The sequence below is a fragment of the Caretta caretta genome, chromosome 19, assembly GCF_965140235.1.
Source record: "Caretta caretta isolate rCarCar2 chromosome 19, rCarCar1.hap1, whole genome shotgun sequence".
Lineage (NCBI taxonomy): Eukaryota > Metazoa > Chordata > Testudines > Cheloniidae > Caretta > Caretta caretta.
The window spans coordinates 3,567,429-3,591,918 of NC_134224.1; the positions used below are offsets into that span (position 1 = coordinate 3,567,429).

The following is a 24,490-nucleotide window of genomic DNA, read 5'->3' on the forward strand; positions in this document are numbered from 1 at the left end:
TGGATGCTGGCTGAACGTACAATGGGATCGGGGAAGAGGTGATGCTGCCTTTGAGATAGAGAGCACTGGGGCACTTTCTGGGTCGTGCCAAAGCCCAGAATGGTTCTGATCTCCGGATGGGTCCTTTCATCTCAGCAGCTGCAGGAGGTTTTTTTCTCAAGCCATCCAAAAACTTTCCAACCCTCTGCTCAGGCGGAGCGGGGAGATCCAATCTGATTTTCTGTCTTTTTTGTTTTCTCCGGGGCATTGAGAAGAGGGAAATGCAAGAGAAAAACAAACAAACAAAATAAACCCCACTGAAGCCAGCACATAATATGGAGATGTACAGAGAAAGAGAAAGTTTTTTAAAATGCATGGAAAAGAGGAGTACAAAGACGAATTAAGAGAAGCCAGTAGCACTGGGCTGAGTCTGTTTGGTGTTGATACTGTGTAGAATTAAGTCACACTGGTCTTACTTGTGGCCAGAGGGCAAGAAAAGGGCTCCCAGTGGAGAGAACCCAGACTGGTGCTAGCGATTCTGAGCTTGGATTGATAACCTAACTCAAGGAGGGGGCTGGGGGAGGCTCTGCCTGATTCTGCTCTAGGCCGAAAAGCCTGCATTTATCCCAGTGATAGCAGCCAAGCCAGAGCTGCAGGCCTTGGGGGGGAAAAAGGCTTAAAAAACCATCTTTCATTCATCAGGCAGCTGAGACTGAGAGGGCGGGGTGGGGGAGACCAAAATAAATGGAGAGCAAATTGAGAGTTGGTGAAAACATGCAGCGGGGTCTGCTTCCTCCAGAGCTAGTGTCACCCACTAATTATTCCCCCCAAAACACCCCCTGTCCATATACTGCTCTTACCGAAAACCTCCCTCAGGCAAGAATCCAAGAGTCTCAAAAAAACCAGGAGAAGGATGCACTCTCTGCTGCTATTCACAGAAGCTATGGACCAGAAGGTGCCTTGAAATCCAGGGAAGAATTCCAGCCCCCCAGTAAACCCATGAGTATCCCATGGCAACTGCCCGAGAGGAGATGTAGTCAGAATACTCATAATAATGATGACGACGACGACATTTGATCTAATAGTTTACAAACCCTCTTGCCTCTACACACCCTGTAGCTCTCAAACAAATAACGCACAATCCATCGAGTGTATGGCCTTGCGAGAAGCAGCCTCCCATTCAATCTGACCTTGCTGCAAAATCCCATTCTCTTTGCCATCAGCCCCTCAAAATCAAGCACTGCTTATAACACCCCGCTTGCAACAAGGAGCAGGTTGGGTCAGCAACATGGACTCCTCCAGGTCAGAGCTCTACTTGAAGAGATATGCAGAATGCTTGGGTTAGGGACGGGCCATGTGAGGAGGGTCAAATTCTGGGCCCCATTTCACTACTTTGGATTTTAATTGCAGCCCAAGGTGGGGCCTTTGACTCTGATCTCGGCCCACACAGTGTGAAGGGGAAGTAGCTCTATGCAGCTTGATGGAATGGCACAGATATAAAACCAGGCCCCCAAACACATCTTGGGTCCGGTTCCAAAATGATGCTTTCAGGCCGGCTAAGAATTGCTTTTCTGCTGCAACCAGGCTTACATAATCTGAGACAGCTGGTAAAACCTGTTCTGGGAGGAACAAATCATTGGTAACCGCATGCTCCAGCCTGGCTATCATTTCCATCTCACATCTGCCACAGCAATAGAACTGAGATCTTCCTGTTCTGAAAGATGAAACCTCTGCCAACACTGTAAGGGAATCTCCTTTCATTCTTTGCAGTACAGCGGCTATACTCTTCATGTCAAGGAGGGTGGAGAGGCAGCTTCTGTGATTACTCCTGTTGTCGGTCATCACAGGGACTGAACCTGGGACCTTCAGCACAGTCCCTTCCCACTTGATCTATTGGATAAATCCCCTTGTTGCTAGAAATAGCAGGCTCTTATCTTCTTACACAGAGCGGCCACAAGAGGGGGACACAGCCCACTTAGGTGACTCCTGTGCAAAGCCATGGAGAGCTGATATGCCTACCACGAGTACAAAAGAATCTGCTCTCAGTTCAGCTAAGGAAAGAAAATGTTGCAAGGATAGATGGCTCCAGGAGTTTCCTTCCTCTTGCACAGGGTAAATTCTTCTGTGTGTGAATGTCTGTCGCTGGAATGAATGTGGCTGGACAGCAAATGGAAATCTCACAGAAAAGGGAAGGCGGGTGGGGGAGGAGGGGCGGAAAGAAGGCTCATTAGTCAATTCTCGTCAAGCAAGTAACGCAATGTGACAGCAAAAGGCTGCTGAGCACTGCCCAAGATGGGCTGTGCAATGCTCCCTCACAGAAAGAAACCTGTCACACGGAGAAAATCCTACCTGACAGCAAAATGGAGGCAGGCGGGGAGAGGAAAAAATCAATCTGCAGGGCAGTTTATGGGTCTGTAGCCCTCCTGCACTTGGGGAAAATTGGGAAAGGGAAGGGGAAAGAAGAATGTCCTACAGACAGCACTTTTGCTCTACATCCCGAAGGAGGCAGTGTTGTGTCGGTGGTTGGAGGAGACGGTCAAAAAGGTGACCTGTTTGCAGCTCTGGAAGTAAATGTGGTCTAGTGGTTAGAGTAGGGGACTGCCTGCCTGGTTTGCAGTTCTAGTTCTGAAGGACTGGGAGTCCATACTCCTGAGTTCCTAGATTGATAGTTTTTAAGGCCAGAGAGGACCATTGTGATAATCTAGTCTGACTCATGCTTAGCACAGGCCAGAGAACCTCACCCAATAATTTCTGCACCAAGCCTGTGACTTCCGTCTGAACGAGATCCATTGTCCTTAGATCTGCGAATGACTCCTTGGGCAAGTCACTTAACTTTGCTGTGTCTCACCTTTCCCAGGTTTAAACTGGGGATCACCATTACCGCTGGTTGCATGTCAAGAGACTTGGTCTGCAAACACTCTCATTGGTGAAGACACCCAATTTGCTTTGTGGGGTCACCGATATCCAGGGCCATTCTGGAACCTGCTGCGGATTCAGCAAAATGTTCACAGAACCCAAAAATGGAGTGAATTTTAGTACAAACAGTGATTTGCACCTGAGAGCAGCATTCACCAAGAGTTATTCTTCAGTTTTATTCTTGAGCCATCAGAATGCAGGGGTTGGGGGAGAGAGAATGGATGGATGATTTAAAAGCTGTGTAAGCACCTAAGGTGAAAGGGGTTAGAAAAAGGGCAGATGGTTTCCCTGATTCTCCCACACAAAGTTCAAGCTTCTTCTCCTGATAACTTTCCCAGCGACTTTGCCATCACCTGCCTTCATTCCTTGCCTGTGCCAACTCATACGCTCACCTGAGCTTCTCTTCGATCTCTCCTAGATGCTTCTTTGTGCTGCATTCCATGCCTCCCTGTATGCTTGAAGTAGGGTGACCAGATGTCCCAATATCAGCGGCTTTGTCTTATATATGCAACTATGCCCCCCTGCAAAAAAGTGTCCCAATTTTCCACACTTGCTGTATGGTCACCCTAGCTTGGAGCCTCCACATTCATGTGCCCTTCAGCCACCATGAGCACACACCCGCTTTGCTCACCACATTGCACGCCAGCTGGTTCCTTCCCACTCTCACCCCTTTGAGGTAGGGATCGGGGTCTCCCTTTAGCATTTTGTCCCTTTCGTAAGAGCCACATATGCTTTGAGATGCTGTATAAATGTATCCCTAGCCAGCTGGAAACTTCAGAGCGCTCATGATAAGTACACCATGGCTGGTAGGAACTACAAGACAAGAGTGGGGATAGAACTCAGATCCTCCTACTCCAGAAGTCCAGGCCCAGAGCTAAAAGAGAATCACCACTGTCAGCAATATAGGGTCTATTACACACAGCAGAGTGACCAGCTAAACGGCCAAGAGGCACAGGGTTTTGTGTCACACACATTTCCTACCAATCTTGTTTATCTGTGCATAATAACGCATCACTCTTATATAGAGCTCACCGTCTGTAGGCGTGAAAGCACTTTACAGAGCAAGGGCAGTTCAATTACCTCCATTTGATCGATAGGGAAACTGAGGCACAGTGTGAGGAAGTGACTTGACTAGAGCCCAGGGTTTGCTGACTCCCTAGCCACTGGCCCACATTTGCCTTCTTAGATGATAAGATTGTGATGCGTGTCTTCTGGTACGTCTGCAAAGTGCCATGCATGCCCGGGCACTGCAGGAATCATACAATGTCGGCACTTGTGTCATCCTCACTGTTCCCCTTGTTGCTCAAGCAGCATTTTACTCCTGTGCGTCTGTGCTGGAGACACCTTTAAATGTTTTCGTGCTCTCATCTCTTGCCCCCTTGGCCTGCTGAGCCCACCAGCAGGCCACCTGTTCACATGAGCCTGGGAGGATGCATGCTGATTGACTGGAATTCCCTCATGCACATTAAGCATCAAAGCAAGGAAATGAGCCATCCATGCAGAGGGCCCTAACCATGTGCTTGCATTCCCTCTACCCCACCGTGTTCAGGGCAGCTGCTCTGAGAAATAAAGTGTCAGAGGTCCCTGGAACTGTCATTCCTAAGCCAGCTCCCGCTGTGCCGAGGTCCAGAGTCTCTGCGTTGAATCTCTGCTAGCCAGTCTGCAGCCCAAATATCAGCCCGACATTCGTAATGCTTGCAGGTGCCTCTAACGGAGAAAGGTGGCTTCATTCTTTTCCCATTGGATTCTTCCTCTGCTGGTTTGGCTGGATGAGAAGTGTCCTGTGTTTGTGGTGTTACCCCGGGTGTCCTGGCCAAATTCTCACTCAGATGAATCTATCCAGCCTGTCTGCAGTTTCATGGTATTCCTGTCTTAAACCGATGGGCAGCATTAAACGGCTGCTAGTCCACCAAAGAGGCAGCTACATTTCAGTGGGGGGAGAAGTGTCCCTCAGACCTACCTGCCAGGCTGCAAGGCTTACGTGCTCTTAAATCAGGGGGTGAAAAATGCTCCTGGAACAGATGGGTTAGGAAGCTGGTGTGCCGGGACCACTGCTTATCGTAATCAGCCGAGCACAAGCTCCCAGAGTGATGCTGGGACCAAAAGGGCTAGTGCAACCCTGGGATACTTAGGCTACAAAATCTCCAAGAGGAGCAGAGAAGTTATTTTATCTCTATCTGGCGCTAATGCAACCGCAGACAGAATCCCGTGGCCTGTCTTGGTGCCCACAATTCAAGAAGGATGTTGATAAACTGGAGAAAGTTCAGAGGAGAGTCCTAAGAACGATTAAAGGATTGGAAAACTTGCTTTAATCTGGGGCAGGTCTCTGGCCTGTGTTATACAGGAGGTCAGACTAGATAATCACAATCGTCCCTACTGACCAGCGTTGTCTCATCGTTTCCTTGTCTCATCTACCTGTTGCCTCTTGTTTTATATGCAGATTGTGAACTCTCTGGGGCAGGGACTGTCTTTTTGTTCTACGTTGTACAGCACCTAATACCCAGGGGTTCTGGTCCCTGGCTAAGGCTCCTAGGAGCGACCCTACTACAAATAATAACAACAACAGGATCGTTTTGGGTGGGGCATCGTTGTCCAAAGATAAACAACTGCAAGGGAAAGAGAAGAATCTCTACTGCCAGCTATGCAGCTAGGACACATCCTGCTCAAGGCAGAATGCAGCTCCCTCTGAACTCCCTTGTGCATTAATAGGAAAAAGAACAAACAAAAGGGAAAGTGCCCTCGGGTAGGGGCTCAAGCACTCGGGATTCTAAAGGCTAGGGTGAATGTGTGCACACAACAGCCTGTGAATGTGGGGGCTCGACAGGCCCCAGGACTAGGATAACACGGGGTGCTACGTCAGGATCGAGGTGCATTGGCAGAGCCATGTGTGTGCAGACTCAGAACTGAAAAAGCAGAGGGAAGGGCTTTGGGTCAGCACTGCATTGGCAGAGCTGTTTGAAGGACTACTGCATAGCTAACTCTTCTGAGCAGGCCCGAACAGACCATTGGGAACTTGGGCCAGCAAAATATTAGGAGCTGCAAAATGCTCAGAGGCTCTGACTGTGTGAGTGACTATGGGGATTGCATTTTCCACCTTGCTTACGGCAGCAAGAAAAGCTGAGCTGGCCCTTCCTGAATTATGCACCCCGGCTCCGAATGGCCCTTAAGTGCCCAATTCTTGCACAGATCAAAACCTCTGCATTTCTGATGCTCTAGGGCTTTAAATCAGAACCTGGAGTTTCATCTTTTCTCTTTCCTTTTATTGCAGGTGTTTAAATCCTGTGGCTTCTGGAGTCAGATAACTGGAGAAGCTTCTGTTACTCTCCTGAGAGCATTTACTACTAGAGATAGACCAGAGATGTAATACATAGATCCCGTCTTTGAACACCTTCCCCAGATTGGCAGTGCCTGGACTGGGGCTTCCATCTGATCACATCTCTCTTTTCTTCAGAATAAAGGAACCTTTCCAAGGAGAGTTTCCTTTAGAAAGGCTGGAGCTGTAGTGTACGAGCCCCAAATAGGCATCTAATTTTCATTCAGCAGCACAGTGGCTAGCCATGGGTATTAATAAAATATCACCTGATTATTAAAAGGCTTATGTACTGAGGTTGGCTAAGCACAGCAAAACGGGTAGATTTCCACCCTGAGACTCCAGGAATCAGGGCCCGTAATCGAGTGGAATGGATCGGCCATGCAATAACTCTCTTATTACATTTAAACAGATGAACACTTATACACCCTAATGGAAATCGCTAAGATGGCTGCACCCACATCAGGAATGTTCTAGGCACAAACCAAACAGCCCCTGGGTCTGAAATCGGTTCTCTCCATGCTTCCACACTCCCTTGGTGCGTACAGTTAAGAACACATCTTGACGATACAGACTACACAGCAAACTACCCTTCCCGTCCTCTTCCCCCGCCTCCAGCTCGGTTCACAAAAGACAGTATGACATGGATAGGGTAGGATTTCAAAACCACGGCCAGCCCTGGGTTCTGGGCTCTGGTTTGCTGTGCACCACTGAAGCCCGCGGGCATATGATGCTCTGTAACTTTTTTCTCCACCTGCTTCCCCCCGTTCCAAAAAAAAAAAAAAAAAATCAAACCCCACTGGCAGGTCTGTCCCATAGTCACTTCATTTATCACCAGTCACTTTGGGAGCGATTAATCAACAGGGTAATTTCTGAGGAAGGTTTGCCCTAGAGGCTGCCTTTAATCTGGGAGAAGCTCCCAACGAGTTCTACCTTTATTACATGGAACTTGCTCCAACACGCTCCTTTACTGGAGCTGAGCAACGGCCTTCGAAGCTCAGGCAAACAGGCCCCTAGGCTGTCAGGGCTCCTGCCCCCCACCCAGCAACCAAACAAAAATGTACAGATGCCATTACATTTGCACAACCCTTTTGCCCCACATGAGCTGTGTTTCAAGTGGGGCAGGTTTGGCGTGAGCTCTGCAGCAGGGTTTGGGGACAGTCCCTGGCCGAGTTTTGGAGTGAGCTGGGGCTGAGTTTCCAGAGATTCTGGACCCAGCTGTGGGTTTGGGTAGAAACTGTGCCAGTCTTGGCCATTTGGGCTGAATTAAACAGGCAAGCGTCAGGTTTGTTCTAACTGAATTGTGGAGTGCGTGAAACCATTTAAACCCAAACCAGAATGAAAGCTGGCACAAACCCTCACGAACCAAAATGGCTGCCTTTCATACAGCTCTGCGTAGGTGTGAGATGACCACCATCCTGGTCACGCTCACTGACTGAACTGGGGCCTCCACAGCTAAATCCATCAGCGTCTGCAGCTTAAACTCAAGGGCCAGGTCCCACAGCTGGGGGCTGTAAAAGGCTGGTATCCTCTGGATCAGACGCAGAGTGGGACCCATCACACATACTGGCCACATGCGTGGACACACACACACACACACACACACGCAATCGCTTGTTCTCCAAGCAACCAGGAGGTCACCAAAAAAGTGGACTTCCAGTTCCAAAGCATATCTGCAAAGCCCCCCAGATCTCTCAGGGCCTGGAAAAGTTTCCCCTTTCTATTTGAAAGACTTTGATACAGCAACATGGCTTTATTTTCCCTAGCGTCTTTTTCATCCCCTGAATGCCTTGCAGTCAGATAATATAGGGAGAGCTAAGTCATGAATAAAAGTCTGGGGGAGAGAAATATCACGAGGCAGAGAGGCCAGGGAGGAGAGAGGGAGGTTTTCCAATATGCTTTGAAAACAAAGGGAGAATCAGCAAGGTGGGAGAGATGGGGGCAGCTGTGAAAATGGATTTTACATCATAGTGACTGGGACAAATTAAGGCAACCTGGGGCCTTAGATACACCCCACATATGACCCTTATTGTCCCGCTCCCCTGCCATATCCTCACCCCCACACCATGGTCCCACCCTCTACTTTGGGGTGGCAGCAGATTTCATAGAATCATAGAATATAAGGGTTGGCAGGGACCCCAGAAGGTCATCTAGTCCAACCCCCTGCTCGAAGCAGGACCAATTCCCAGTTAAATCATCCCAGCCAAGGCTTTGTCAAGCCTGACCTTAAAAACCTCTAAGGAAGGAGATTCTACCACCTCCCTAGGTAACGCATTCCAGTGTTTCACCACCCTCTTAGTGAAAAAGTTTTTCCTAATATCCAATCTAAACCTCCCCCACTGCAACTTGAGACCATTACTCCTCGTTCTGTCATCTGCTACCATTGAGAACAGTCTAGAGCCATCCTCTTTGGAACCCCCTTTCAGGTAGTTGAAAGCAGCTATCAAATCCCCCCTCATTCTTCTCTTCTGCAGGCTAAACAATCCCAGCTCCCTCAGCCTCTCCTCATAACTCATGTGTTCCAGACCCCTAACCATTTTTGTTGCCCTTCGCTGGACTCTCTCCAATTTATCCACATCCTTCTTGAAGTGTGGGGCCCAAAACTGGACACAGTACTCCAGATGAGGCCTCACCAATGTCGAATAGAGGGGAACGATCACGTCCCTCGATCTGCTCGCTATGCCCCTACTTATACATCCCAAAATGCCATTGGCCTTCTTGGCAACAAGGGCACACTGCTGACTCATATCCAGCTTCTCGTCCACTGTCACCCCTAGGTCCTTTTCCGCAGAACTGCTGCCTAGCCATTCGGTCCCTAGTCTGTAGCTGTGCATTGGGTTCTTCCGTCCTAAGTGCAGGACCCTGCACTTATCCTTATTGAACCTCATCAGATTTCTTTTGGCCCAATCCTCCAATTTGTCTAGGTCCTTCTGTATCCTATCCCTCCCCTCCAGCGTATCTACCACTCCTCCCAGTTTAGTATCATCCGCAAATTTGCTGAGAGTGCAATCCACACCATCCTCCAGATCATTTATGAAGATATTGAACAAAACCGGCCCCAGGACCAACCCTTGGGGCACTCCACTTGATACCGGCTGCCAACTAGACATGGAGCCATTGATAACTACCCGTTGAGCCCGACAATCTAGCCAGCTTTCTGCCCACCTTGTAGTGCATTCTTCCAGCCCATACTTCCTTAACTTGCTGACAAGAATACTGTGGGAGACCGTGTCAAAAGCTTTGCTAAAGTCAAGAAACAATACATCCACTGCTTTCCCTTCATCCACAGAACCAGTAATCTCATCATAAAAGGTGATTAGATTTCAAAGTTAAGATGAACGGGACAGTTCACACTTCTCCGAGCTATTGTTTCAGGCTCTCTGCAGAGGCAGGTAGGCATTGGTTACATGTGTGGAGGGTTTTCTTTGCTTCCAGGTTTAAGGTTTTCTTTGCTTCCACAAACCAAAGAAAATGTACTATTTTTAAATAAAAGAAAATTGGAGATTGATGTCATCACATGACTTCAGCTGGGGCCACAGGCATGGGCTTATAGTACCTCTGCTTTAAAATAGTCTGGATGGTGGGCAGATTGTGCTAAGGGACAAAGGGGAAGCTGGTGTGAGGTAGATGAGGCCAAGGTATCAGGGAAGGGAACAGATAGAGGGTCTGGAGCTAGGCCTTGGAGGGGTTTTAAAAACAAGAAGGGAGGCTTTGAACTGAACCCAAAAATGAAGACGGCGGTGAGGTCCACTCCAACCCTGTAAGCCCAAGGCTGGCATGATGGGGAGAGCAGGGTCTGCGGCTCTCAGCTGGCGTTTGGTGGTCCCCGTGTGTTCCAGTGGCTAATGCATGTGAAAAGCAGATTTATTTTTGCCCACGTTTCATATTCTTCACGCTCGGCAGCGTGAGACAAAGGATCAGCTCTTCAATGGAGTCCTTAGAATAAACCTTAAACCTCATCAAATCCAATCCCCCAATAAAAATTGCCCAGACAAAAGGCCGGGGACGAAGGGTGGTGGCAGGGGCCTTTTTGCCACGATAAGTTTTCACAAGACTGTTTATCCACACAATTTGGAACGACACTTAAAATCTCTAATCCCAATAAGCATGAAAGTGGTTGTCCCAAGCAAGCAGGTGTATTGTCCTGGGGCAGCCACGTTGCCAGCGATGCTCATTTCTGCCGCTGTGCCTGTGGGGTCACTGGGAATATATGGAGATGGGGCAGCTGCAGTCTGAATGCTTCTGTTTAACCTCAATGCCTCGGATCCCTTTCCACCCACTTGCCCCCCTCCCCCTTTTTGAGCCAACCCCCTATTCAGACTGATTTTAAAAGGCAGCAAAATGGTTACAAGGTTTAAAGCAGAGGCGAGCAAAATGCCCAACAATGGGCAGGACAAAGGAGCGTTCAGGGCCTGGTCCTTAATCCACAAACACATGATAATGAAGTATGTGAAACCGTGCGGCTATGAGGATTAAACCCACTGCCAAGGGGAGGCTTTAGTGGGAGGGATGCAAAGTTGAAACTCAGATGGGTTCTCCCTCCGGCAAGTTAGGAATGAAGAAAGATCTTTCTGTTAAAGGGGGATAAGGGATGCTGGTTTGCCACCATGAATCCACTGGGGTTTGGGGTTTATTTTGCCCAGCATTGAGAATTTTATTCCTACAAACTGCACTTAACGTTACTTGAACGAACCATTTAAAAGAACAAAATTAAAGGGCTAAAATGATCCCTTTTTAAAAACAAGGGACACATCTGATACTAAATGATTTGAGTGTGGGTGGGAGGCAGGAGGTGCAGTTCTCTGAGCCTGCTATAGATGTGAAATTAATGACAAGGGTATTTTTAGCAGGGTTCCCAAAGGCGGAATGAGAGCCCCCCACTTCGCTGCCCGCATCCCAGATTCCAGGGAAAAGTTGTTATACTGCAGTAAACCACGGGAGACATTAGAACTGCAGTCTGAGTGCCGGGCATTGCCCCAGGAGAGTCCCCTACGTACAGTCAGTGGGCAGTTGGATTTAGGTCCCATTCCAGGACTTGCACGAGGAGATTCACTGACCGTTCTTCTGACCCTTTTGCTGTTCTTCTTCCTCACTAGTACACAGTTCAGGACACTCATGGCGAGGGCATTGAAGTGCTATGCAGGAAAGACTAAGCATAAAACATGGAAGAGCAAAAGGAAACAATGCACCTAAATATGGCATCTGAAGGAAGGGGCGTCCCGTATTGTGAATGAAATAAGTAAATGCAGACAGCTAGGGTGTCTAGAGAGGGCTGGTACATTGCTGTCTGTGAAGTCCATTTCACATCCTTGGATGCACAGTGGCATTGGAGTTGGTAAATTACCCGGCTTACTGGTGACGGGTTGTATTAAATTGCTCAGCTGCACTCAGGGTATGGTTTGGGATGTACTTACTAAGTTATGTCAAGGGCACTTACAGTGTCAGGATAGGCGCATTTCTATATGTACACAGAGCATATACAGGGATAGAAGAAATGGGAATACATACATCCCCCCCATTATTATATTTATACACATGCACACAGAGCACAAATATACAGAGAATCCTGACTGGGATCTTTGAGCACTACCATAATACACTTAGTAAATAATAATAATAATTACTACTATTCTTAATACCTTTATTCCACTCACTTCCATTAAACTGATCCTCCCACTGACCTTCCTCACGTAGGGTTTGCAGGGGACTAAGTTAATGTTTAGGGTCTGATTTTGCTTCCGTTGAAGGCAGTGGCACAAGCCCTACTGATGGAAGCTGATGCCCATAAAGCATTACGCTTGGTTACTCCCATAACTGGAGATGCCTCAGTTTCTCAGGAGCGTTGTATAGATACCTGATGATCCTGAGAATTCTCAGTTCTGGTTCACTGCTCTTTGTTTGCTTTTGCTACATCCATCCTTTTATTCCTTTTGTTTTCACAAAAATCAGTAAAATATTCACTACAGGCAGCAGCTGCTAAAACTATTTTTAATTTCACCTGTTTGAAGGATTCCCAGGCTGCCACTGCTAGGGCCCACAGGTGACTGGGTTCAAATGCAATAAAAATCAACCCTTTTCTGAGGTTTGGAAAAGTTCAACTCACTCCACTGTTTTTCTTGTTGGCTCCTGCATCTGAGTTTCCAGGCTCTGGACAGGATTGGCAGCTGAAATGGCAAAATACCACAACAAAGGAGTCTGCTGGAAAGGGGATATTGTGTCTGCATCGCAAACAGGATAACCACCAGAAAAGCAGTCTTGTGGCATTTCCTGCCGACTCAGGACACCCGTATGATGCTTGCCTGAGCATCTCTGAGTTCATCCCCCCTCCTCCTCCGAGGCTAGGTGTCTCCCACAACTTATCGTTGATACTTGGACTAGAGTAGCACTTAGAGTCCATAGCTGAGATCAGGCCCCCTGGCACAGTAGAGACACATAGGAAGAGACAGACCCTGCCCTGTAAAGCTTACAGTGTAGACAGACCAAGGAAGTGTTATTAGCCCCATTTTACAAATGGATCACGGAGAGATTCAGTGACTTGCTCAAGGTCAAGTCTGTGGCAGATTTGGGATTAGAATGCACATCTCCTGAGTCCCAGACCAGAGCCTTAATTATGAGACTTTCCCCTGCACCCACAGGTACAATATAATTTAGTTTGGGATAGGTGGAGTGTTAAAATCCTTGATGTAGGGTGAATTGCAGGGAACCCCCCCCCCTTGGAATTTGGGGTTTACCCAGAGCACCCTCTTTCATGGCCTGGGGTCAATGTTATCTGTACCCTCAAAAGAAGAGTACCTCTTTCCTCATAGGCAAAGATCCAACGTTGTGTCTTTCCCTTGTTTAAAACTGATCTTAAATTAAGTTAAAGCATTTTCACAGCCTCCGTTTCTTCTGCATTACTGCTTCTGCATTATCTCCCGAAGCAAGAAGCTGTACCAGATCTCTGTGCATGGCAGACGGGGAGGGCTGCTAATCTGTTTAGCACCCCACAACTATCACCAAGCCAGTAAACGGGCTTGGGATGCAAACACATTGACAGCCCTGTTCGCACGTGAGGAGAGTGATGGAAGGAAGCCTCCAAAACCCTTTCAAGGAAGCAGAAGGAAGGCGGGGGAGTCCAAACCAAAGTTTAGCACTGTGGGCTGACAGATATGTCGCGGTGGCACCCTTTGTGGGGCAACACAGCCCATCTGACTCCTGGCACAGCCTCTGTGCAAAGCTTCATTGCCATGAGTCAGGGCAGATGAGCATCAGTTGTGCCATGTCTGCTGGCGACAGCCGTTGCTCCGTGAATGGGTGCCTTTGTTGAAAAATCACCATCCCGAACCGTCTCCCACCGTGTCCCTCCTCAGCAGAAAGTACAAGACCAGCAGATACAAGGCTGCTGGATTCTGCATGATCTGGGGTATTATTAATTGCATTGCTGCAGAGGCCTCCATTGAGATAGGAGCCCCAGTGTGCTAGGAGCTGCACATATGCATAGTCAGTTACAGTCCCTGGCCCAAAGACTTCATGATGTAAATAGACATGACAGACAAAGGAAGGATGATTATCCCCATTTCATTGGCCGAGAACTGAGACCCAGAGACATTCAGTGACTCACCCAGGGTCTCTCAGGCAGTTGGTGGCAGAGCTAGGAATTGAAGCCAGGTCTCCTGAGTCCTAGCCCCGTGTCTTCTCACTCATCATTAGATTCGGTTTGTCCAATGCATCCTTGTCAGTAGGGCCAGCAGAGGGCTTTTTGTTCAGTTGCTCAGGTACATACTACTGGCCACTTCCCCACAGCCTCGGGGACAACATTGCCAATAAAGACATTCAAGCAGCTAAATGCAATGCCATGTGGGAGAGGGAAGACACATGGGTCACGCAGCAGGTGCAGTTGCCACTGTGAGATCAGCGGGGAGTGAGGTGTGGCTGATCGCTGACTGGCACAGACCAAGCAGCGTGCAGATACGGCTGGGAGCGGGGTGGCACTGAAGGCAGCCCTTCCCCGCCGTGGTGCAGAGAACACAGAAGTGAGAGATCTATTAGATCATCCACCCCTGTGCAGGATTGTTCCACTCAGTAGCAGTGGTGATGGTGCCTCTGCCTCGTGGTAGAACGGCGTAGGGCCAGGGGATGGATGGATGGACAGACAGGTAGGAGCAGTAAAAGCATAGGAATGGCTGGATCAAACCCTCTGCCCTTGAATGCAACTAGTGTTGTCAACTCTTGCAATGTTTGTCTTAAAGCCTCAGCTCCTGGAGTCCAGTGATTATGTGGGCATCTCCAAAATTTCTAGCCCTCCTGGCTGCCGAGAAAAGCTGGCAAACATGACGCCTCCAGGCTAAAAACCAGAAAGTTAATAAAAATACCCAGCATTTCTTATGATGATTATTCTCTCATGATTTTAAGTCAGTCTCACCCTTCTTGGGGGGGTCTGACTCATGGGTGTTGAGTAGCAACTTCACAATGCTGTGGGGCTCTGCTGAGCTATTCAGTGGTCTTGATGTGCTGGTGGGAGACCATTATCCTGTGACAAGTGTTTTCAGGGTGAGGGGTTGGTGAAGGCAGCCAAAGAGGAGTGTGTAGCTAGGGAGTTGGGGTAGGAAACTAAGCAGAGAAAAAATTAGACTGAATACAGGGGAACTTGGCCTGACTGTGAGATCTATCAGATGGGGCCCAGCCAGTTCCTTGCTAGATGATGCTGATGCTTAGGACAGTTCGGGAATGTGTTTAGACGTTGTAAAGCAGGAGTCCGAGTTGCCGCACCTGCCTTTGGAAAAACTTCCGGGACCTTTATTTTCTTAACAAAGAATCTGCTTCATTTTCCTCTTGGAACCCAGCCCAAGCCCTACATGATTTGAGCTTGACGGGTCTCAGCCTAGTTCCCAAAACCAGCCACACACCTTTCGCAGTCCATAAATACTTTGTTGGCTGTCTCAGCAGAGAGGCTAATGAGAGAATGGCCATAGAGCCTGAATTCCCCTTAGCGTCTAGAGAGGGAGGCATCGTGATGGGGTGGGATAGAGGAAGGCTTCCGCCATCAGTCTGTGCTGTATCTGATCTGTGGGGCAACAGAGCACTTGACTAGCCAGCGCTGTCAAGCCAACTGCTTCAATGAACCCTAAATCACAGGTGAACTTCGCTGCCTAGCAGTTCTGTTGTCTCTTTGGGGCTTCCTAGCAACTCAGCCTCACTCCCACGTCACAGATGCATCCCACACACGCATCCATGCTAGGGTGCACTGCATCATCCGCTCTCTACAGAGGGTATTTCATTACAGTCCGCTTCAGAGCTCTCGGATCAGCTGAGTCCTCCCTCCCTTCTTCCCCAAAGATGGAACAGTTAGAATGGGAGGTGAGAACTAACAAGGAGCTATGGGGTGACAGAGCAAACGTAGCAAGGAGCACAAACCCCCTGTTCACAGAGAATAGCAACAGGTGAACCCCCCTACCCCCAAATTCAGACCCTGATCTTGGGAGTGAAGAAAGCATCAGAAAACAGATCCATGCCCACTATTGAGGGCAAGAGCTGCAAACTATGAGAATCATGGAGACCCTTTCAGAGCGAGGGCAGCTGGGGGAAGGAGGGGATTGTAGTTTGGTTTTTACTTAAAAGGGTCTCAGGTCTCTAGATGAGTATAGGTTTCAGAGGAACAGCCGTGTTAGTCTGAATTCGCAAAAAGAAAAGGAGTACTTGTGGCACCTTAGAGACTAACCCATTTATTTGAGCATGAGCTTTCGTGAGCTACAGCTCACTTCATCAGATGCATACCGTGGAAACTGCAGCAGACTTTATATATACACAGAGAATATGAAACAATACCTCCTCCCACCCCACTGTCCTGCTGGTAATAGCTTTCATATTCTCTGTGTATATATAAAGTCTGCTGCAGTTTCCACGGTATGCATCTGATGAAGTGAGCTGTAGCTCACGAAAGCTCATGCTCAAATAAATGGGTTAGTCTCTAAGGTGCCACAAGTCCTCCTTTTCTTTTAGATGAGTATAGACATCCTGGGTGTATTTCGCAACCACCCTGTGTCTCAGCAGCCTGGCTTGTTTTTGACCTGCATGGGCTTCCTGCTCATGGCTATTATTCTTTTCGCAATTCCCTGCAAAACTTGTCAGTTTATTTTTGGTGAGGGAAGTGCCCAAATCTGGGCACAGTATTCCAGACCAGAAGGTGCAGAGAGGGGCTTTATGCTTCTATATATGCAGCCAGAGCCACAGCTGCCTTTCCTTTGCTCTAACAGTTCAAAAGCAATGTTGTGTTTGGTCATTGCATTACTTTTGTTTAACTCTCAAATTTGTAGCTAAACTAAAAAGCTTGCAATAAACTAAACAAACCCAATAAAGTTATGTTTTAAATCCGCTCCCAGACAAACTTGCTAACCAAACCCTGGCTATTAATGAATTAAATGGCAGATTTCTTCCCCACCTCCTCTTTTGGTTCAAAATGTAAACAAAGGCCATGTGATTAAGATATTTCTTGCGGGAGTTTAAATGTCAAATTTGGAATCCCCCTTCTGATCAGCAGCCATCCCCTCTCTCTTCCCCACCAGCCCCTGTAGCACACAGGCACCCGGGGTAGGCAGCCTTCTGGCTGTTTGTTTTCAGAAGTGTGTTAGAGTGACCTCAATATAGTAAGTGACCAAGGCGCTTCTAATCCTCTCTTTTAATTGATTACTCTTGGTCCAACCCCTGATGCCTTGGGGCTATAGGGCTGGGGGAACCCACCCCCTATAGATTAGCACCCTTTAGTTTACAGATCAGCCACTTCTTCAGTCCTTTGCCCTGCAGCAATGCATGAAAATAACACTAATCTCATTAAGAACAGAAGGGAGCCCTTCAAAGTTTATTAATAATGGAAACAGACAGAGAGAGCGCCAGGCTTAAGGTTTGTTCTCCACTGTTCTGTTTCAGATTTCAAAGCTAGGGGAAGTAGCTGAGGCTTTTCGAGTTCCTGGATTTTGCCAGGGGGAAGGTTTTACCCTCCTCTCCAGAAAGTTCAGTCTGAAGCTAACAGAAGCCACTGCGCATATAAACCCAGGCTGAGATCCAGTATGGGAGTGGGAGAGAAGGTGTCAAAATGTTGCATATATGAGTCCATTCATGATTTGTGAACCCAGAATAGCGAGAAAGCGAGAGCTGCCTGGAGTGACCAGGGATGGCTGAGTAAGAGGTAGGAACACTGAGCTAACTAGTAAATCCTGCTGTAAAACCTCTGACTCCGGGGCATTGGGGTTCTGTACAACAGGATGCTGTTTTTAAAGGAGCAGGAGGATCCTGTGCTTAGACTCCGAAGAGCTGGTTTGCTCCGTGTTTCAGCCACAGACTGAGCACTGCCAACTCTTGCAATGTTATCATGCATTCTGTGGTCTTTGATGCTTTTCTTAAATTCTCCAACTTCTGGAGTTATGTGACTACACGAGACCCACAGCCTTCATTTGAAAAATTTATAGCCCACATGGGTGCCCAGAAAAGCTAGAAAATGTGACCCTGAAAGGCTCAGAAACCAGAATGAAAATTAAAAGAATCCCATTTTTAAAAAAATCTCATGATTTTTAAGACAATCTCATAATATTTTTGAGGCCTGACTCCTTGCTTTGTAATACATGAAACTGGCAATACTGAAGCCACTTTATCTCCGTCCCTCACAGGTAACACCCCGATAGTAAGCCTGCTTTTCTCTCTCCCGCTCCCCTTTCTCTGGTTATTTGTAAGCAGACATGTACTATGTATGTGTACTGCCCCCGATACAATGAGGCCCTCATCTCAATTCATGTCTCTAGGTACTAAAATGATAATGCAATGAGAAGACCCCTTTTGTCTTGCCGAATAACTTGGGCTGCCCTATAGATTTTATCTCCTCCCAGCCCCAGAGCTGCCAAGCTGGTACAACCCCCCAAAAAAGCATGAGCAAGAGCTTAAACACCTCATGGAACCGCTCGGCAAAACTCCCCTTCAGAAGAGGGAGATACTTTAGGAACTGCCTTCAGCTGAATGCCCAGAGAACATTGCTCCCTCCCCAGATAAGTTCACCAGCCACACACGCACACTGCCTCTGAGCAGCTCCCATGCCTAAGGAAGCCTGCAGTAGAGAACAGTTCAACTTGCTTTACTGCAGAGCTCAGCATTTGTCCCATTACTTTACCAGCAGGTAGCCATACCTCCTATTTATGCTCAACCCCCCAGGACCCAATTAATGCCCCGTTAAGCTGCACAGCTGCAGCAGCTTAAATCCCCAGCCACTGGTGTCCATGGGAGTTGCATGGTATATTACCACCTGACCGTTCTCTAAGTGGACTCCTAATATTGTCCAGGGAGACCACTTATCTGCACCAGTCTGATTGGGGGGTCTGTTAACAGTGAGACAGTAAATTAGTGGGAGCAAATCAGATGAGGTGAAATAGGAGCTAGTCTGAAACTTGGAGGTTCAGAAAAGTTTGGTCAACTTATTGGTTAACTTCATGTACCTCTGCACTTCTCCTTGCTGCTTTCAAGACATGTTTGTAGCACCCATTGGTCCTAGAAAAGCCACCTAAAAAACCACCAAAAGTCAGCACAATCTTTCCAAGTACGTTGACATTTACCATGTAGGAATCTTTCAGACAAGCCCTTAAAACCCAGTGTCCTATTTGGACATTAAAGACCCTCTGACCCCTTTTTAGAAAGGAGAGTTTTGTTCTTGACCCGAACTTCCTCTCAAGTTGTTGGGCTAGTTGTTTGCTGTCCTCCACCTTAGAGGCAGCTGCTTTTCAGTGCTGCTCTAGGGAGACAGGTGTAAAGTACTTTCAGGGCTGAAAATTGTTCTAGAAATGTGAGATGTCATGGTTATTACTGACCTCCCTCAAGTGGGACAGACAGGGACATCACCGAAGAAGGGCAGATTTCCCAGGGCAATCTCCAAGCCTGAAAGATTTGCACAAGACTGCTGCCTCCTTTCTCTTCAGAGTCCTCCATGCACTAGAACTGGGGTGACTCTGCTGTATAGGGGCAGGATTTAAGGCACCCACTTCCCCTGTGTGCCACATAGCCTGGCTAGGGGGGAACACCCTCTCTGTCCCCATACATTATAGCTGGGTTTAGGTGTCAGGGCTGGGACAAGCCAGGAGAGGGTTAGGGGATACTATGAAAATCTGGTTTCAGAGTAACAGCCATGTTAGTCTGTATTCGCAAAAAGAAAAGGAGGACTTGTGGCACCTTCGAGACTAACCAATTTATTTGAGCATGAGCTTTCGTGAGCTACAGCTCACTTCATCTGATGCATTCAGTGGAAAATACAGTGGGGAGATTTATATACACAGAGAACATGAAACAATGGGTGGTACCCTACACACTGTAACCAGAGTGATCAGGTAAGGTGAGCTATTACCAGCAGGAGAGTGCTGGGCGGGGGGGAGGAGGGGAAGGAACCTTTTGTAGTGATAATCAAGGTGGGCCATTTCCAGCAGTTGACAAGAACGTCTGAGGAACAGTGGGGGGTGGGGGTGGGGAATAAACATGGGGAAATAGTTTTACTTTGTGTAATGACCCATCCACTGCCAGTCTCTATTCAAGCCTAAGTTAATTGTATCCAGTTTGCAAATTAATTCCAATTCAGCAGTCTCTCGTTGGAGTCTGTTTTTGAAGTTTTTTTGTTGAAGAATTGCAACTTTTAGGTCTGTAATCAAGTGACCAAAGAGATTGAAGTTTTCTCCAACTGGTTTTTGAATGTTCTAAGTCTTGACGTCTGATTGGTGTCCATTTATTCTTTTACGTAGAGACTGTCCAGTTTGACCAATGTACATGGCAGAGGGGCATTGCTGGCACATGATGGCATATATCACATTGGTAGATGTGCGGGTGAATGAGCCCTGATAGGGTGGCTGATGTGATTAGGCCCTATGATGGTGTCCCCTGAAAAGATATGTGGACACAGTTGGCAACGGGCTTCGTTGCAAGGATAGGTTCCTGGGTTAGTGGTTCTGTTGTGTGGTATGTGGTTGCTGGTGAGTATTTCCTTCAGGTTGGGGGGCTGTCTGTAAGCAAGGACTGGCCTGTCTCCCAAGATCTGTGAGAGTGATGGTCGTCCTTCAGGATAGGTTGTAGATCCTTGATGATGCGTTGGAGAGGTTTTAGTTGGGGGCTGTGGCTAGTGGCATTCTGTTATTTTCTTTGTTGGGCCTGTCCTGTAGTAGGTAACTTCTGGGTACTCTTCTGGCTCTGTCAATCTGTTTCTTCACTTCAGCAGGTGGGTATTGTACTCTTCTGGCTCTATCTATCTGTTTCTTCACTTCAGCAGGATACAGATGGGGGGACCTGCATGAAAACCTCCTAAGCTTACTTTTACCAGCTTAGGTTAAAACTTCCCCAAGATACAAACTATTTTACCTTTTGCCCTTGGACTTATCACTGCCACCACCAAACGTCTAACAGGGATATAATTTGGAAAGAGTCCATTTGGAAACGTCTCTCTGCCCCCCCCCCCAAATCCTCCCAAACGTTACACCCCCTTTCCTGGGGAAGGTTTGATAAAAATCCTCACCAATTTGCATAGGTGACCACAGACCCAAACCCTTGGATCTTAAGAACAATGAAAAAGCATTCAGTTTCTTAAAAGAAGAATTTTAATAAAAGAAAAAGTAAAAAGAATCACCTCTGTAAAATCAGGATGGTAAATACCTTACAGGGTAATTAGATTCAAAACATAGAGAATCCCTCTAGGCAAAACCTTAAGTTACAAAAAGACACAAAAATAGGAATATCCATTCCATTCAGCACATCTTATTTTCTCAGCCATTTAAAGAAATCAGAATCTAATGCATATCTAGCTAGATTACTTACTAAGTTCTAAGAAAGCTTATGCTCAAATAAATTTGTTAGTCTCTAGGGTGCCACAAGTATTCCTTTTCTTTTCACCTTACCTGATCACTCTTGCCACTAACCCAGGAACTTATCCTTGCAACAAAGCCCGTTGCCAACTGTGCCCACATATCTATTCAGGGGACACCATCACAGGGCCTAATAACATCAGCCACACTATCAGAGGCTCGTTCACCTGCACATCCACCAATGTGATATATGCCATCATGTGCCAGCAATGCCTCTCTGCCATTTACATTGGTCAAACTGGACAGTCTCTACGTAAAAGAATAAATGGACACAAATCAGATGTCAAGAATTATAACATTCATAAACCAGTCGGAGAACTCTTCAATCTCTCTGGTTACGCAATCACAGACATGAAGGTCGCTATCTTAAAACAAAAAAACTTCAAATCCAGACTCCAGCGAGAAACTGCTGAATTGGAATTCATTTGCAAATTGGATACTATTAATTTAGGCTTAAATAGAGACTGGGAGTGGCTAAGCCATTATGCAAGGTAGCCTATTTCCTCTTGTTTTTTCCTACCCCCCCCCCAAATGTTCTGGTTTAACTTGGATTTAAACTTGGAGAGTGGTCAGTTTGGATGAGCTATTACCAGCAGGAGAGTGAGTTTGTGTGTGTATGGGGGTGGGGGGGGGGTGAGAAAACCTGGATTTGTGCTGGACATGGCCCACCTTGATTACCATGCACATTGTAGGGAGAGTGGTCACTTTGGATGAGCTATTACCAGCAGGAGAGTGAGTTTGTGTGTGTATGGGGGTGGGGGGGTGAGAGAACCTGAATTTGTGCTGGAAATGGCCCACCTTGATTATCATGCACATTGTAGGGAGAGTGGTCACTTTGGATGAGCTATTACCAGCAGGATAGTGAGTTTGTGTGTGTGGTTTTTGGGAGGGGGGTGAGGGGGTGAGAGAACCTGGATTTGTGCAGGAAATGGCCCAACTTGATTATCATGCACATTGTGTAGAGAGTTGTCACTTTGGATGGGCTATCACCAGCAGGAGAGTGAATTTGGGGGGGGGGGGGTGGAGGGTGAGAAAACCTGGATTTGTGCTGGAAATGGCCCAACTTGATGATCACTTTAGATAAGCTATTACCAGCAGGACAGTGGGGTGAGAGGAGGTATTGTTTCATATTCTCTGTGTGTATATAAAGTCTGCTGCAGTTTCCACGGTATGCATCCGATGAAGTGAGCTGTAGCTCACGAAAGCTCATGCTCAAATAAATTGGTTAGTCTCTAAGGTGCCACAAGTACTCCTTTTCTTTCTCCTTACAGTGTGTATGGTAACACCCATTGTTTCATGTTCTCTGTGTATATAAATCTCCCCACAGTAATTTCCACTGAATGCATCCAATGAAGTGAGCTGTAGCTCACGAAAGCTTGTGCTCAAATATATTTGTTAGTCTCTAAGGTGCCACAAGTCCTCCTGTTCTTTTTATGAAAATCTGCTAGCCATTGCACTCTTTAGAGCAGGGGCAGCTGCAGGGTTGAGGGCTCTATAGCTATGGAGAAGCCTGGGAGAGAATTCCTTTCCTCTCACCTCCCAGCTTCTTTAGCCAGCTACTTCAGCTTGGGGGTGGAGGGAATCAGGATGGTAGGTAGCTGCCATCATCTGCCTATTTATACATGGGGAAACTGAGGCAAACAGAGGCGGAAGTAATTCACTCATAATCACTCTTCAGGCCAGTGGCAGAGCTGGGGCTAGAATGCAGGATTCTGCAGGTTGCTTTGACAATCTTGGGCCAATTCCCCTTCTGTAGTCCAAAGGACAGCATACACTTCTGTTAGCCAGGACTCCTGGGTTCTAGTCCCATCACTGCTGTGGGCTTACTCTGTGATCGTAGGCAAGTCACTTCACCTTTTTGTGTATCAGTTTCCCTGTGGGGGATCACAGGGATATATGTTAGCACCTTTGTCAAGTGCTCTCAGATGTATCATGGATTAAAAGCTCTACACAAGCGGAAACAGTTTATGAGAAGCAATTCCATTTCTCTTAAGCTCCCACAAAGGGCCGTGTTGTTAAAAATACATCCTTCATCAGTGTTTCAAAGTATTTTAAGGGATGATCCTTGATTTATTACTTGATTTCAAAAGGGGGCAAGATGATACAAATGCTTTAATGACACTCATGCTCACTTTATGATTCATCTTCCTGCAGAAATTGGAGCTTGGAGTTTTCAGGGCTGAACTTTGAGGCTGGGATTTTCAAAGGAGCCTCAGGGGTCTGTGTACCCAAATTCCTAATTCCCTTGTTCTGCTGTGTAAATACCGGGCTATCTGCAAAACTCTCACTTGAGGGGATTCTCAGTGGAAGATATTGCATGTTTGATTGTATGGTGGCAGCCAGACCAGGCATCTTACGTAGCTGAAGTGAATTGCTGGTGAAAGGTGCTAGATTGGCAGCTGTGCTATACAACTTCCTCCGTATCTGCAGACCATGTACATAGCATTGCAAGCTTCTCATGCAGCACTCCTGCACTAGACACTGCATGCACAGTGTAAGAGACTGTCCCTGCACTGAAGAACTGACAGTCTAAATCGACAGGACAAAGGAGATACTATTATCCCCATTTTACAGATGGGGAAACTGAGGCACACCAAGACTAAATGACTTGCCCAAGATCACACAGGAAGACTGTGGCAGAGCCAGGAACTCAGATTGTCTTGAGTCTTATTCCAGTGCTTTCAGCACAAAGCCACCTTTCCTCTCACTGTGTGCTACCTGCAGTGGGAGATGGTTTGTAATGTGGATGCTTTCCCTTTGGCATCCTCTAAGAACAAGAGGCCACCCAATGGACTGAAGGGCAACACATTTAAAATGGAGCATGAATAACCTGTGGAACTCCCTGCCACATGATATCACTGTGGCAAGTTGCTCACAAAGATTCAAAAAAATAATAGACTTTCATCTGGATAAAGAGAACATAAAATAGGTGCAACACCTTGAGAAGGCATTGCTTTCTTGGATGATGTCACCACTGAGGAACCAATCTGCAATGCTGGCGCTGCAGTATGATTTCTGCATGAGCCATCTCACAGAGTAGATCTGAGAATTGTGGCATTCAATTATTTCCCCCTCCCCGCAAACTTCTGGATCAGCCATCCTATAAATCATCTCTTTATGCAGAGCAACAAGGATGAGTAGGAGAGATTAGACCAGAAATTCAAGCCCAGGTGATGAATTCGCCTGGAGAACTGAGAGTAAAACTGTCTTCTCCTGTCTATTTTGGATGAGTCTTTATCGTTTCTCCCTTAGAGGTATCTATTCTTCTGTGTCACTGGAAAATACCCTTCATCATCATAAAGATGCTTCCTCCATGCACCATATGGGAGATGAGTAACCAGCTACAATTAGCAAAACACAAGGGTTGTTCATGCACTTTCCCCGCTGTTTAATGTGCTTAAGAAGGTTAATATTTGCCCCATCTGTGTACACT

The 24,490-nt window shown here is 47.2% G+C and overlaps 1 protein-coding gene across 2 annotated transcripts in view; it reads left to right on the forward strand.

The window, feature by feature from the left end:
• The window catches only part of C19H1orf216 (chromosome 19 C1orf216 homolog), an 88,743-nt gene that overhangs the window by 20,679 nt on the left and 43,574 nt on the right, over positions 1–24,490 (forward strand). The window contains exon 4 of one of the 2 annotated variants that reach the window (XM_075121286.1): positions 6,164–6,487. The exons of the other annotated variant lie outside the window; for it this stretch is intronic. The gene's annotated coding sequence lies outside the window, so the exon portion shown is untranslated. Of the gene's footprint in view, positions 1–6,163; positions 6,488–24,490 lie in introns of those variants that run through there. 2 annotated transcript variants of the gene reach the window in all.